This window comes from Mixophyes fleayi, chromosome 3, assembly GCF_038048845.1.
Source record: "Mixophyes fleayi isolate aMixFle1 chromosome 3, aMixFle1.hap1, whole genome shotgun sequence".
NCBI lineage: Eukaryota > Metazoa > Chordata > Amphibia > Anura > Limnodynastidae > Mixophyes > Mixophyes fleayi.
Window position 1 is genome coordinate 5,723,039 of NC_134404.1, and position 14,942 is coordinate 5,737,980.

Below are 14,942 nucleotides of genomic sequence, written 5' to 3' on the forward strand. Positions count from 1 at the left end.
GATTTCAAATGAATAAGCTTTAATTAGCTACAGGTACTTTCTCATTCTAAATTTCATTGGAATTTAAGGTGAGTCCATGAAAATCATGAACACCCTAGTATCTGCTGCTGCATTGCAGGTAAGTATTGTTAATTTTAGTTTTATTGTTCAGTGGAAGGCTAGGGCTCATTAATCTTCTCTCCTGTAGTAGAAGAGAGAGAAAGCCCCAGAAATTGAAAGCCAACAATCCTTTGGATCTTCAACCTAACTTTCTCCAAACTGAGTCATGCCAGGAAGATTACACAAGGTTATATAACAGTTTTTCCTTTCATCATGATTTCTTCGAATGTAAACATAGCATTTCATAGCAGTTTTTATACTGTATGTTCACCGATCACAAAACCTTTATTTTATAATAGAAGCATTGATGCAAAATGCTGAGAAATTTTATCATTGAGATAATTACAATTGCATAAAGAGTCAAGCCCGGACTACTGAAATCATGGACACTTTTTATCCTGTATTTCTGGACAGTGTTATTAAATGAAATGTTCTGATTATTTGAAAGATGGGGCTGAATATTCTTCTTTGCTAAGAAAAATTGGTGGATGACATTATGGAATTTCATCTTGAAATTACTTCCAGTTCGAGCTTTTCACTTCAAAAAACACCAGTTCAAACATGCCGAAACCCAGGATTGAACCAGGGACCTTCAGATCTTCAGTCTAATGCTTTCCCAGCTGAGCTATTTCAGCCAGCTTGGAAGAAGAATGTATTCACAATTTCGGATTACTGTAATGATTTCAAATGAATAAGCTTTAATTAGCTACAGGTACTTTCTCATTCTAAATTTCATTGGAATTTAAGGTGAGTCCATGAAAATCATGAACACCTTAGTATCTGCTGCTGCATTGCAGGTAAGTATTGTTAATTTTAGTTTTATTGTTCAGTGGAAGGCTAGGGCTCATTAATCTTCTCTCCTGTAGTAGAAGAGAGAGAAAGCCTCAGAAATTGAAAGCCAACAATCCTTTGGATCTTCAAACTAACTTTCTCCAAACTGAGTCATGCCAGGAAGATTACACAAGGTTATATAACAGTTTTTCCTTTCATCATGATTGCTTCGATTGTAAACATAGCATTTCATAGCAGTTTTTATACTGTATGTTCACCCATCACAAAACCTTTATTTTATAATAGAAGCATTGATGCAAAATGCTGAGAAATTTTATCATTGAGATAATTACAATTGCATAAAGAGTCAAGCCCGGACTACTGAAATCATGGACACTTTTTATCCTGTATTTCTGGACAGTGTTATTAAATTAAATGTTCTGATTATTTCAAAGATGGGGCTGAATATTCTTCTTTGCTAAGAAAAATTAGTGGATGACATTATGGAATTTCATCTTGAAATTACTTCCAGTTCGAGCTTTTCACTTCAAAAAACACCTGTTGAAACATGCCGAAACCCGGGATTGAACTAGAAACCTTCAGATCTTCAGTCTAACGCTTTCCCAGCTGAGCTATTTCAGCCAGCTTGGAAGAAGAATGTATTCACAATTTCGGATTACTATAATGATTTCAAATGAATAAGCTTTAATTAGCTACAGGTACTTTCTCATTCTAAATTTCATTGGAATTTAAGGTGAGTCCATGAAAATCATGAACACCTTAGTATCTGCTGCTGCATTGCAGGTAAGTATTGTTAATTTTAGTTTTATTGTTCAGTGGAAGGCTAGGGCTCATTAATCTTCTCTCCTGTAGTAGAAGAGAGAGAAAGCCCCAGAAATTGAAAGCCAACAATCCTTTGGATCTTCAACCTAACTTTCTCCAAACTGAGTCATGCCAGGAAGATTACACAAGGTTATATAACAGTTTTTCCTTTCATCATGATTTCTTCGAATGTAAACATAGCATTTCATAGCAGTTTTTATACTGTATGTTCACCCATCACAAAACCTTTATTTTATAATAGAAGCATTGATGCAAAATGCTGAGAAATTTTATCATTGAGATAATTACAATTGCATAAAGAGTCAAGCCCGGACTACTGAAATCATGGACACTTTTTATCGTGTATTTCTGGACAGTGTTATTAAATTAAATGTTCTGATTATTTGAAAGATGGGGCTGAATATTCTTCTTTGCTAAGAGAAATTGGTGGATGACATTATGGAATTTCATCTTGAAATTACTTCCAGTTCGAGCTTTTCACTTCAAAAAACACCTGTTCAAACATGCCGAAACCCGGTATCGAACCAGGGACCTTTAGATCTTCAGTGTAACACTCTCCCAGCTGAGCTATTTCAGCCAGCTTGGAAGATGAATGTATTCACAATTTCGGATAACTATAATGATTTCAAATGAATAAGCTTTAATTAGCTAAAGGTACTTTCACATTCTAAATTTCATTGGAATTTAAGGTGAGTCCATGAAAATCATGAACACCTTAGTATCTGCTGCTGCATTGCAGGTAAGTATTGTTAAATTTAGTTTTATTATTCAGTGGAAGGCTAGGGCTCATTAATCCTCTCTCCTGTAGTAGAAGAGAGAGAAAGCCCAAGAAATTGAAAGCCAACAATCCTTTGGATCTTCAACCTAACTTTCTCCAAACTGAGTCATGCCAGGAAGATTACACAAGGTTATATAACAGTTTTTTCTTTCATCATGATTGCTTCGAATGTAAACATAGCATTTCATAGCAGTTGTTATACTATATGTTCACCCATCACAAAACCTTTATTTTATAATAGAAGCATTGATGCAAAATGCTGAGAAATTTTATCATTGAGATAATTACAATTGCATAAAGAGTCAAGCCCGGACTACTGAAATCATGGACACTTTTTATCCTGTATTTCTGGACAGTGTTATTAAATGAAATGTTCTGATTATTTGAAAGATGGGGCTGAATATTCTTCTTTGCTAAGAAAAATTGGTGGATGACATTATGGAATTTCATCTTGAAATTACTTCCAGTTCGAGCTTTTCACTTCAAAAAACACCTGTTCAAACACGCGATCGAACCAGGGACCTTTAGATCTTCAGTCTAACGCTCTCCCATCTGAGCTATTTCGGCCACCTTGGAAGATGAATGTATTCACAATTTCGGATTACTATAATGATTTCAAATGAATAAGCTTTAATTAGCTACAGGTACTTTCTCATTCTAAATTTCATTGGAATTTAAGGTGAGTCCATGAAAATCATGAACACCTTGGTATCTGCTGCTGCATTGCAGGTAAGTATTGTTAATTTTAGTTTTATTATTCAGTGGAAGGCTAGAGCTCATTAATCTTCTCTCCTGTAGTAGAAGAGAGAGAAAGCCCCAGAAATTGAAAGCCAACAATCCTTTGGATCTTCAACCTAACTTTCTCCAAACTGAGTCATGCCAGGAAGATTACACAAGGTTATATAACAGTTTTTCCTTTCATCATGATTGCTTCGAATGTAAACATAGCATTTCATAGCAGTTTTTATACTGTATGTTCACCCATCACAAAACCTTTATTTTATAATAGAAGCATTGATGCAAAATGCTGAGAAATTTTATCATTGAGATAATTACAATTGCATAAAGAGTCAAGCCTGGACATTACTGAAATCATGGACACTTTTTATCCTGTATTTCTGGACAGTGTTATTAAATTAAATGTTCTGATTATTTGAAAGATGGGGCTGAATATTCTTCTTTGCTAAGAAAAATTGGTGGATGACATTATGGAATTTCATCTTGAAATTACTTCCAGTTCGAGCTTTTCACTTCAAAAAACACCTGTTCAAACATGCCGAAACCCGGGATCGAACCAGGGACCTTTAGATCTTCAGTCTAACGCTCTCCCAGCTGAGCTATTTCGGCCAGCTTGGAAGATAAATGTATTCACAATTTCGGATTACTATAATGATTTTAAATGAATAAGCTTTAATTAGCTACAGGTACTTTCTCATTCTAAATTTCATTGGAATTTAAGGTGAGACCATGAAAATCATGAACACCTTAGTATCTGCTGCTGCATTGCAGGTAAGTATTGTTAATTTTAGTTTTATTGTTCAGTGGAAGGCTAGAGCTCATTAATCTTCTCTCCTGTAGTAGAAGAGAGAGAAAGCCCCAGAAATTGAAAGCCAACAATCCTTTGGATCTTCAACCTAACTTTCTCTAAACTGAGTCATGCCAGGAAGATTACACAAGGTTATATAACAGTTTTTCCTATCATCATGATTGCTTCGAATGTAAACATAGCATTTCATAGCAGTTTTTATACTGTATGTTCATCCATCACAAAACCTTTATTTTATAATAGAAGCATTGATGCAAAATGCTGAGAAATTTTATCATTGAGATAATTACAATTGCATAAAGAGTCAAGCCCGGACTACTGAAATCATGGACACTTTTTATCCTGTATTTCTGGACAGTGTTATTAAATGAAATGTTCTGATTATTTCAAAGATGGGGCTGAATATTCTTCTTTGCTAAGAAAAATTAGTGGATGACATTATGGAATCTCATCTTGAAATTACTTCCAGTTCGAGCTTTTCACTTCAAAAAACACCTGTTGAAACATGCCGAAACCCGGGATTGAACCAGGAACCTTCAGATCTTCAGTCTAACGCTTTCCCAGCTGAGCTATTTCAGCCAGCTTGGAAGAAGAATGTATTCACAATTTCGGATAACTATAATGATTTCAAATGAATAAGCTTTAATTAGCTAAAGGTACTTTCACATTCTAAATTTCATTGGAATTTAAGGTGAGTCCATGAAAATCATGAACACCTTAGTATCTGCTGCTGCATTGCAGGTAAGTATTGTTAAATTTAGTTTTATTATTCAGTGGAAGGCTAGGGCTCATTAATCCTCTCTCCTGTAGTAGAAGAGAGAGAAAGCCCAAGAAATTGAAAGCCAACAATCCTTTGGATCTTCAACCTAACTTTCTCCAAACTGAGTCATGCCAGGAAGATTACACAAGGTTATATAACAGTTTTTTCTTTCATCATGATTGCTTCGAATGTAAACATAGCATTTCATAGCAGTTGTTATACTATATGTTCACCCATCACAAAACCTTTATTTTATAATAGAAGCATTGATGCAAAATGCTGAGAAATTTTATCATTGAGATAATTACAATTGCATAAAGAGTCAAGCCCGGACTACTGAAATCATGGACACTTTTTATCCTGTATTTCTGGACAGTGTTATTAAATGAAATGTTCTGATTATTTGAAAGATGGGGCTGAATATTCTTCTTTGCTAAGAAAAATTGGTGGATGACATTATGGAATTTCATCTTGAAATTACTTCCAGTTCGAGCTTTTCACTTCAAAAAACACCTGTTCAAACACGCGATCGAACCAGGGACCTTTAGATCTTCAGTCTAACGCTCTCCCATCTGAGCTATTTCGGCCAGCTTGGAAGATGAATGTATTCACAATTTCGGATTACTATAATGATTTCAAATGAATAAGCTTTAATTAGCTACAGGTACTTTCTCATTCTAAATTTCATTGGAATTTAAGGTGAGTCCATGAAAATCATGAACACCTTGGTATCTGCTGCTGCATTGCAGGTAAGTATTGTTAATTTTAGTTTTATTATTCAGTGGAAGGCTAGAGCTCATTAATCTTCTCTCCTGTAGTAGAAGAGAGAGAAAGCCCCAGAAATTGAAAGCCAACAATCCTTTGGATCTTCAACCTAACTTTCTCCAAACTGAGTCATGCCAGGAAGATTACACAAGGTTATATAACAGTTTTTCCTTTCATCATGATTGCTTCGAATGTAAACATAGCATTTCATAGCAGTTTTTATACTGTATGTTCACCCATCACAAAACCTTTATTTTATAATAGAAGCATTGATGCAAAATGCTGAGAAATTTTATCATTGAGATAATTACAATTGCATAAAGAGTCAAGCCTGGACTACTGAAATCATGGACACTTTTTATCCTGTATTTCTGGACAGTGTTATTAAATGAAATGTTCTGATTATTTGAAAGATGGGGCTGAATATTCTTCTTTGCTAAGAAAAATTGGTGGATGACATTATGGAATTTCATCTTGAAATTACTTCCAGTTCGAGCTTTTCACTTCAAAAAAAACCAGTTGAAACATGCCGAAACCTGGGACCTTTAGATCTTCAGTATAACGCTCTCCCTTCTGAGCTATTTCGGCCAGCTTGGAAGATGAATGTATTCACAATTTCGGATTACTATAATGATTTTAAATGAATAAGCTTTAATTAGCTACAGGTACTTTCTCATTCTAAATTTCATTGGAATTTAAGGTGAGACCATGAAAATCATGAACACCTTAGTATCTGCTGCTGCATTGCAGGTAAGTATTGTTAATTTTAGTTTTATTGTTCAGTGGAAGGCTAGAGCTCATTAATCTTCTCTCCTGTAGTAGAAGAGAGAGAAAGCCCCAGAAATTGAAAGCCAACAATCCTTTGGATCTTCAACCTAACTTTCTCCAAACTGAGTCATGCCAGGAAGATTACACAAGGTTATATAACAGTTTTTTCTTTCATCATGATTGCTTCGAATGTAAACATAGCATTTCATAGCAGTTGTTATACTATATGTTCACCCATCACAAAACCTTTATTTTATAATAGAAGCATTGATGCAAAATGCTGAGAAATTTTATCATTGAGATAATTACAATTGCATAAAGAGTCAAGCCCGGACTACTGAAATCATGGACACTTTTTATCCTGTATTTCTGGACAGTGTTATTAAATGAAATGTTCTGATTATTTGAAAGATGGGGCTGAATATTCTTCTTTGCTAAGAAAAATTGGTGGATGACATTATGGAATTTCATCTTGAAATTACTTCCAGTTCGAGCTTTTCACTTCAAAAAACACCTGTTCAAACACGCGATCGAACCAGGGACCTTTAGATCTTCAGTCTAACGCTCTCCCATCTGAGCTATTTCGGCCAGCTTGGAAGATGAATGTATTCACAATTTCGGATTACTATAATGATTTCAAATGAATAAGCTTTAATTAGCTACAGGTACTTTCTCATTCTAAATTTCATTGGAATTTAAGGTGAGTCCATGAAAATCATGAACACCTTGGTATCTGCTGCTGCATTGCAGGTAAGTATTGTTAATTTTAGTTTTATTATTCAGTGGAAGGCTAGAGCTCATTAATCTTCTCTCCTGTAGTAGAAGAGAGAGAAAGCCCCAGAAATTGAAAGCCAACAATCCTTTGGATCTTCAACCTAACTTTCTCCAAACTGAGTCATGCCAGGAAGATTACACAAGGTTATATAACAGTTTTTCCTTTCATCATGATTGCTTCGAATGTAAACATAGCATTTCATAGCAGTTTTTATACTGTATGTTCACCCATCACAAAACCTTTATTTTATAATAGAAGCATTGATGCAAAATGCTGAGAAATTTTATCATTGAGATAATTACAATTGCATAAAGAGTCAAGCCTGGACTACTGAAATCATGGACACTTTTTATCCTGTATTTCTGGACAGTGTTATTAAATTAAATGTTCTGATTATTTGAAAGATGGGGCTGAATATTCTTCTTTGCTAAGAAAAATTGGTGGATGACATTATGGAATTTCATCTTGAAATTACTTCCAGTTCGAGCTTTTCACTTCAAAAAACACCTGTTCAAACATGCCGAAACCCGGTATCGAACCAGGGACCTTTAGATCTTCAGTCTAACGCTCTCCCAGCTGAGCTATTTCGGCCAGCTTGGAAGATAAATGTATTCACAATTTCGGATTACTATAATGATTTTAAATGAATAAGCTTTAATTAGCTACAGGTACTTTCTCATTCTAAATTTCATTGGAATTTAAGGTGAGACCATGAAAATCATGAACACCTTAGTATCTGCTGCTGCATTGCAGGTAAGTATTGTTAATTTTAGTTTTATTGTTCAGTGGAAGGCTAGAGCTCATTAATCTTCTCTCCTGTAGTAGAAGAGAGAGAAAGCCCCAGAAATTGAAAGCCAACAATCCTTTGGATCTTCAACCTAACTTTCTCTAAACTGAGTCATGCCAGGAAGATTACACAAGGTTATATAACAGTTTTTCCTATCATCATGATTGCTTCGAATGTAAACATAGCATTTCATAGCAGTTTTTATACTGTATGTTCATCCATCACAAAACCTTTATTTTATAATAGAAGCATTGATGCAAAATGCTGAGAAATTTTATCATTGAGATAATTACAATTGCATAAAGAGTCAAGCCCGGACTACTGAAATCATGGACACTTTTTATCCTGTATTTCTGGACAGTGTTATTAAATGAAATGTTCTGATTATTTCAAAGATGGGGCTGAATATTCTTCTTTGCTAAGAAAAATTAGTGGATGACATTATGGAATCTCATCTTGAAATTACTTCCAGTTCGAGCTTTTCACTTCAAAAAACACCTGTTGAAACATGCCGAAACCCGGGATTGAACCAGGAACCTTCAGATCTTCAGTCTAACGCTTTCCCAGCTGAGCTATTTCAGCCAGCTTGGAAGAAGAATGTATTCACAATTTCGGATAACTATAATGATTTCAAATGAATAAGCTTTAATTAGCTAAAGGTACTTTCACATTCTAAATTTCATTGGAATTTAAGGTGAGTCCATGAAAATCATGAACACCTTAGTATCTGCTGCTGCATTGCAGGTAAGTATTGTTAAATTTAGTTTTATTATTCAGTGGAAGGCTAGGGCTCATTAATCCTCTCTCCTGTAGTAGAAGAGAGAGAAAGCCCAAGAAATTGAAAGCCAACAATCCTTTGGATCTTCAACCTAACTTTCTCCAAACTGAGTCATGCCAGGAAGATTACACAAGGTTATATAACAGTTTTTTCTTTCATCATGATTGCTTCGAATGTAAACATAGCATTTCATAGCAGTTGTTATACTATATGTTCACCCATCACAAAACCTTTATTTTATAATAGAAGCATTGATGCAAAATGCTGAGAAATTTTATCATTGAGATAATTACAATTGCATAAAGAGTCAAGCCCGGACTACTGAAATCATGGACACTTTTTATCCTGTATTTCTGGACAGTGTTATTAAATGAAATGTTCTGATTATTTGAAAGATGGGGCTGAATATTCTTCTTTGCTAAGAAAAATTGGTGGATGACATTATGGAATTTCATCTTGAAATTACTTCCAGTTCGAGCTTTTCACTTCAAAAAACACCTGTTCAAACACGCGATCGAACCAGGGACCTTTAGATCTTCAGTCTAACGCTCTCCCATCTGAGCTATTTCGGCCAGCTTGGAAGATGAATGTATTCACAATTTCGGATTACTATAATGATTTCAAATGAATAAGCTTTAATTAGCTACAGGTACTTTCTCATTCTAAATTTCATTGGAATTTAAGGTGAGTCCATGAAAATCATGAACACCTTGGTATCTGCTGCTGCATTGCAGGTAAGTATTGTTAATTTTAGTTTTATTATTCAGTGGAAGGCTAGAGCTCATTAATCTTCTCTCCTGTAGTAGAAGAGAGAGAAAGCCCCAGAAATTGAAAGCCAACAATCCTTTGGATCTTCAACCTAACTTTCTCCAAACTGAGTCATGCCAGGAAGATTACACAAGGTTATATAACAGTTTTTCCTTTCATCATGATTGCTTCGAATGTAAACATAGCATTTCATAGCAGTTTTTATACTGTATGTTCACCCATCACAAAACCTTTATTTTATAATAGAAGCATTGATGCAAAATGCTGAGAAATTTTATCATTGAGATAACTACAATTGCATAAAGAGTCAAGCCTGGACTACTGAAATCATGGACACTTTTTATCCTGTATTTCTGGACAGTGTTATTAAATGAAATGTTCTGATTATTTGAAAGATGGGGCTGAATATTCTTCTTTGCTAAGAAAAATTGGTGGATGACATTATGGAATTTCATCTTGAAATTACTTCCAGTTCGAGCTTTTCACTTCAAAAAAAACCAGTTGAAACATGCCGAAACCTGGGATCGAACCAGGGACCTTTAGATCTTCAGTATAACGCTCTCCCTTCTGAGCTATTTCGGCCAGCTTGGAAGATGAATGTATTCACAATTTCGGATTACTATAATGATTTTAAATGAATAAGCTTTAATTAGCTACAGGTACTTTCTCATTCTAAATTTCATTGGAATTTAAGGTGAGTCCATGAAAATCATGAACACCTTAGTATCTGCTGCTGCATTGCAGGTAAGTATTCTTAATTTTAGTTTTATTATTCAGTGGAAGGCTAGGGCTCATTAATCTTCTCTCCTGTAGTAGAAGAGAGAGAAAGCCCCAGAAATTGAAAGCCAACAATCCTTTGGATCTTCAACCTAACTTTCTCCAAACTGAGTCATGCCAGGAAGATTACACAAGGTTATATAACAGTTTTTCCTTTCATCATGATTGCTTCGAATGTAAACATAGCATTTCATAGCAGTTTTTATACTGTATGTTCACCCATCACAAAACCTTTATTTTATAATAGAAGCATTGATGCAAAATGCTGAGAAATTTTATCATTGAGATAATTACAATTGCATAAAGAATCAAGCCTGGACTACTGAAATCATGGACACTTTTTGTCCTGTATTTCTGGACAGTGTTATTAAATTAAATGTTCTGATTATTTGAAAGATGGGGCTGAATATTCTTCTTTGCTAAGAAAAATTGGTGGATGACATTATGGAATTTCATCTTGAAATTACTTCCAGTTCGAGCTTTTCACTTCAAAAAACACCTGTTCAAACATGCCGAAACCCGGGATCGAACCAGGGACCTTTAGATCTTCAGTCTAACGCTCTCCCAGCTGAGCTATTTCGGCCAGCTTGGAAGATGAATGTATTCACCATTTCGGATTACTATAATGATTTTAAATGAATAAGCTTTAATTAGCTACAGGTACTTTCTCATTCTAAATTTCATTGGAATTTAAGGTGAGACCATGAAAATCATGAACACCTTAGTATCTGCTGCTGCATTGCAGGTAAGTATTGTTAATTTTAGTTTTATTGTTCAGTGGAAGGCTAGAGCTCATTAATCTTCTCTCCTGTAGTAGAAGAGAGAGAAAGCCCCAGAAATTGAAAGCCAACAATCCTTTGGATCTTCAACCTAACTTTCTCCAAACTGAGTCATGCCAGGAAGATTACACAAGGTTATATAACAGTTTTTCCTATCATCATGATTGCTTCGAATGTAAACATAGCATTTCATAGCAGTTTTTATACTGTATGTTCATCCATCACAAAACCTTTATTTTATAATAGAAGCATTGATGCAAAATGCTGAGAAATTTTATCATTGAGATAATTACAATTGCATAAAGAGTCAAGCCCGGACTACTGAAATCATGGACACTTTTTATCCTGTATTTCTGGACAGTGTTATTAAATGAAATGTTCTGATTATTTCAAAGATGGGGCTGAATATTCTTCTTTGCTAAGAAAAATTAGTGGATGACATTATGGAATCTCATCTTGAAATTACTTCCAGTTTGAGCTTTTCACTTCAAAAAACACCTGTTGAAACATGCCGAAACCCGGGATTGAACCAGGAACCTTCAGATCTTCAGTCTAACGCTTTCCCAGCTGAGCTATTTCAGCCAGCTTGGAAGAAGAATGTATTCACAATTTCGGATTACTGTAATGATTTCAAATGAATAAGCTTTAATTAGCTACAGGTACTTTCTCATTCTAAATTTCATTGGAATTTAAGGTGAGTCCATGAAAATCATGAACACCTTAGTATCTGCTGCTGCATTGCAGGTAAGTATTGTTAATTTTAGTTTTATTGTTCAGTGGAAGGCTAGGGCTCATTAATCTTCTCTCCTGTAGTAGAAGAGAGAGAAAGCCCCAGAAATTGAAAGCCAACAATCCTTTGGATCTTCAACCTAACTTTCTCCAAACTGAGTCATGCCAGGAAGATTACACAAGGTTATATAACAGTTTTTCCTTTCATCATGATTGCTTCGAATGTAAACATAGCATTTCATAGCAGTTTTTATACTGTATGGTCACCCATCACAAAACCTTTATTTTATAATAGAAGCATTGATGCAAAATGCTGAGAAATTTTATCATTGAGATAATTACAATTGCATAAAGAGTCAAGCCTGGACTACTGAAATCATGGACACTTTTTATCCTGTATTTCTGGACAGTGTTATTAAATGAAATGTTCTGATTATTTGAAAGATGGGGCTGAATATTCTTCTTTGCTAAGAAAAATTGGTGGATGACATTATGGAATTTCATCTTGAAATTACTTCCAGTTCGAGCTTTTCACTTCATAAAACACCAGTTCAAACATGCCGAAACCCGGGATCGAATCAGGGACTTTTAGATCTTCAGTCTAACGCTCTCCCAGCTGAGCTATTTCGGCCAGCTTGGAAGATGCATGTATTCACAATTTCGGATTACTATAATGATTTCAAATGAATAAGCTTTAATTAGCTACAGGTACTTTCTCATTCTAAATTTCATTGGAATTTAAGGTGAGTCCATGAAAATCATGAACACCTTAGTATCTGCTGCTGCATTGCAGGTAAGTATTGTTAATTTTAGTTTTATTGTTCAGTGGAAGGCTAGGGCTCATTAATCTTCTCTCCTGTAGTAGAAGAGAGAGAAAGCCCCAGAAATTGAAAGCCAACAATCCTTTGGATCTTCAACCTAACTTTCTCCAAACTGAGTAATGCCAGGAAGATTACACAAGGTTATATAACAGTTTTTCCTTTCATCATGATTTCTTCGAATGTAAACATAGCATTTCATAGCAGTTTTTATACTGTATGTTCACCCATCACAAAACCTTTATTTTATAATAGAAGCATTGATGCAAAATGCTGAGAAATTTTATCATTGAGATAATTACAATTGCATAAAGAGTCAAGCCCGGACTACTGAAATCATGGACACTTTTTATCCTGTATTTCTGGACAGTGTTATTAAATGAAATGTTCTGATTATTTGAAAGATGGGGCTGAATATTCTTCTTTGCTAAGAAAAATTGGTGGATGACATTATGGAATTTCATCTTGAAATTACTTCCAGTTCGAGCTTTTCACTTCAAAAAACACCAGTTGAAACATGCCGAAACCCGGGATCGAATCAGGGACTTTTAGATCTTCAGTCTAACGCTCTCCCAGCTGAGCTATTTCGGCCAGCTTGGAAGATGAATGTATTCACAATTTCGGATTACTATAATGATTTCAAATGAATAAGCTTTAATTAGCTACAGGTACTTTCTCATTCTAAATTTCATTGGAATTTAAGGTGAGTCCATGAAAATCATGAACACCTTAGTATCTGCTGCTGCATTGCAGGTAAGTATTGTTAATTTTAGTTTTATTGTTCAGTGGAAGGCTAGGGCTCATTAATCTTCTCTCCTGTAGTAGAAGAGAGAGAAAGCCCCAGAAATTGAAAGCCAACAATCCTTTGGATCTTCAACCTAACTTTCTCCAAACTGAGTCATGCCAGGAAGATTACACAAGGTTATATAACAGTTTTTCCTTTCATCATGATTTCTTCGAATGTAAACATAGCATTTCATAGCAGTTTTTATACTGTATGTTCACCCATCACAAAACCTTTATTTTATAATAGAAGCATTGATGCAAAATGCTGAGAAATTTTATCATTGAGATAATTACAATTGCATAAAGAGTCAAGCCCGGACTACTGAAATCATGGACACTTTTTATCGTGTATTTCTGGACAGTGTTATTAAATGAAATGTTCTGATTATTTGAAAGATGGGGCTGAATATTCTTCTTTGCTAAGAGAAATTGGTGGATGACATTATGGAATTTCATCTTGAAATTACTTCCAGTTCGAGCTTTTCACTTCAAAAAACACCTGTTCAAACATGCCGAAACCCGGTATCGAACCAGGGACCTTTAGATCTTCAGTGTAACACTCTCCCAGCTGAGCTATTTCAGCCAGCTTGGAAGATGAATGTATTCACAATTTCGGATTACTATAATGATTTCAAATGAATAAGCTTTAATTAGCTAAAGGTACTTTCACATTCTAAATTTCATTGGAATTTAAGGTGAGTCCATGAAAATCATGAACACCTTAGTATCTGCTGCTGCATTGCAGGTAAGTATTGTTAAATTTAGTTTTATTATTCAGTGGAAGGCTAGGGCTCATTAATCCTCTCTCCTGTAGTAGAAGAGAGAGAAAGCCCAAGAAATTGAAAGCCAACAATCCTTTGGATCTTCAACCTAACTTTCTCCAAACTGAGTCATGCCAGGAAGATTACACAAGGTTATATAACAGTTTTTTCTTTCATCATGATTGCTTCGAATGTAAACATAGCATTTCATAGCAGTTGTTATACTATATGTTCACCCATCACAAAACCTTTATTTTATAATAGAAGCATTGATGCAAAATGCTGAGAAATTTTATCATTGAGATAATTACAATTGCATAAAGAGTCAAGCCCGGACTACTGAAATCATGGACACTTTTTATCCTGTATTTCTGGACAGTGTTATTAAATGAAATGTTCTGATTATTTGAAAGATGGGGCTGAATATTCTTCTTTGCTAAGAAAAATTGGTGGATGACATTATGGAAATTCATCTTGAAATTACTTCCAGTTCGAGCTTTTCACTTAAAAAAACACCTGTTCAAACACGCGATCGAACCAGGGACCTTTAGATCTTCAGTCTAACGCTCTCCCATCTGAGCTATTTCGGCCAGCTTGGAAAATGAATGTATTCACAATTTCGGATTACTATAATGATTTCAAATGAATAAGCTTTAATTAGCTACAGGTACTTTCTCATTCTAAATTTCATTGGAATTTAAGGTGAGTCCATGAAAATCATGAACACCTTGGTATCTGCTGCTGCATTGCAGGTAAGTATTGTTAATTTTAGTTTTATTATTCAGTGGAAGGCTAGGGCTCATTAATCTTCTCTCCTGTAGTAGAAGAGAGAGAAAGCCCCAGAAATTGAAAGC

At 34.9% G+C, this 14,942-nt stretch overlaps 3 non-coding genes across 3 annotated transcripts; all 3 read right to left on the reverse strand.

The window, feature by feature from the left end:
* Window positions 1-3,765: 3,765 nt before the first annotated feature.
* On the reverse strand, window positions 3,766-3,838 carry TRNAF-GAA (transfer RNA phenylalanine (anticodon GAA)). Its single transcript has one exon. It is a non-coding gene; the product is annotated as a tRNA-Phe (tRNA).
* Window positions 3,839-7,623: 3,785 nt separating this feature from the next.
* TRNAF-GAA (transfer RNA phenylalanine (anticodon GAA)) lies at window positions 7,624-7,696 on the reverse strand. Its single transcript has one exon. It is a non-coding gene; the product is annotated as a tRNA-Phe (tRNA).
* A 3,029-nt stretch (window positions 7,697-10,725) lies between these two features.
* Window positions 10,726-10,798, reverse strand: TRNAF-GAA (transfer RNA phenylalanine (anticodon GAA)). Its single transcript has one exon. It is a non-coding gene; the product is annotated as a tRNA-Phe (tRNA).
* Window positions 10,799-14,942: the final 4,144 nt, after the last annotated feature.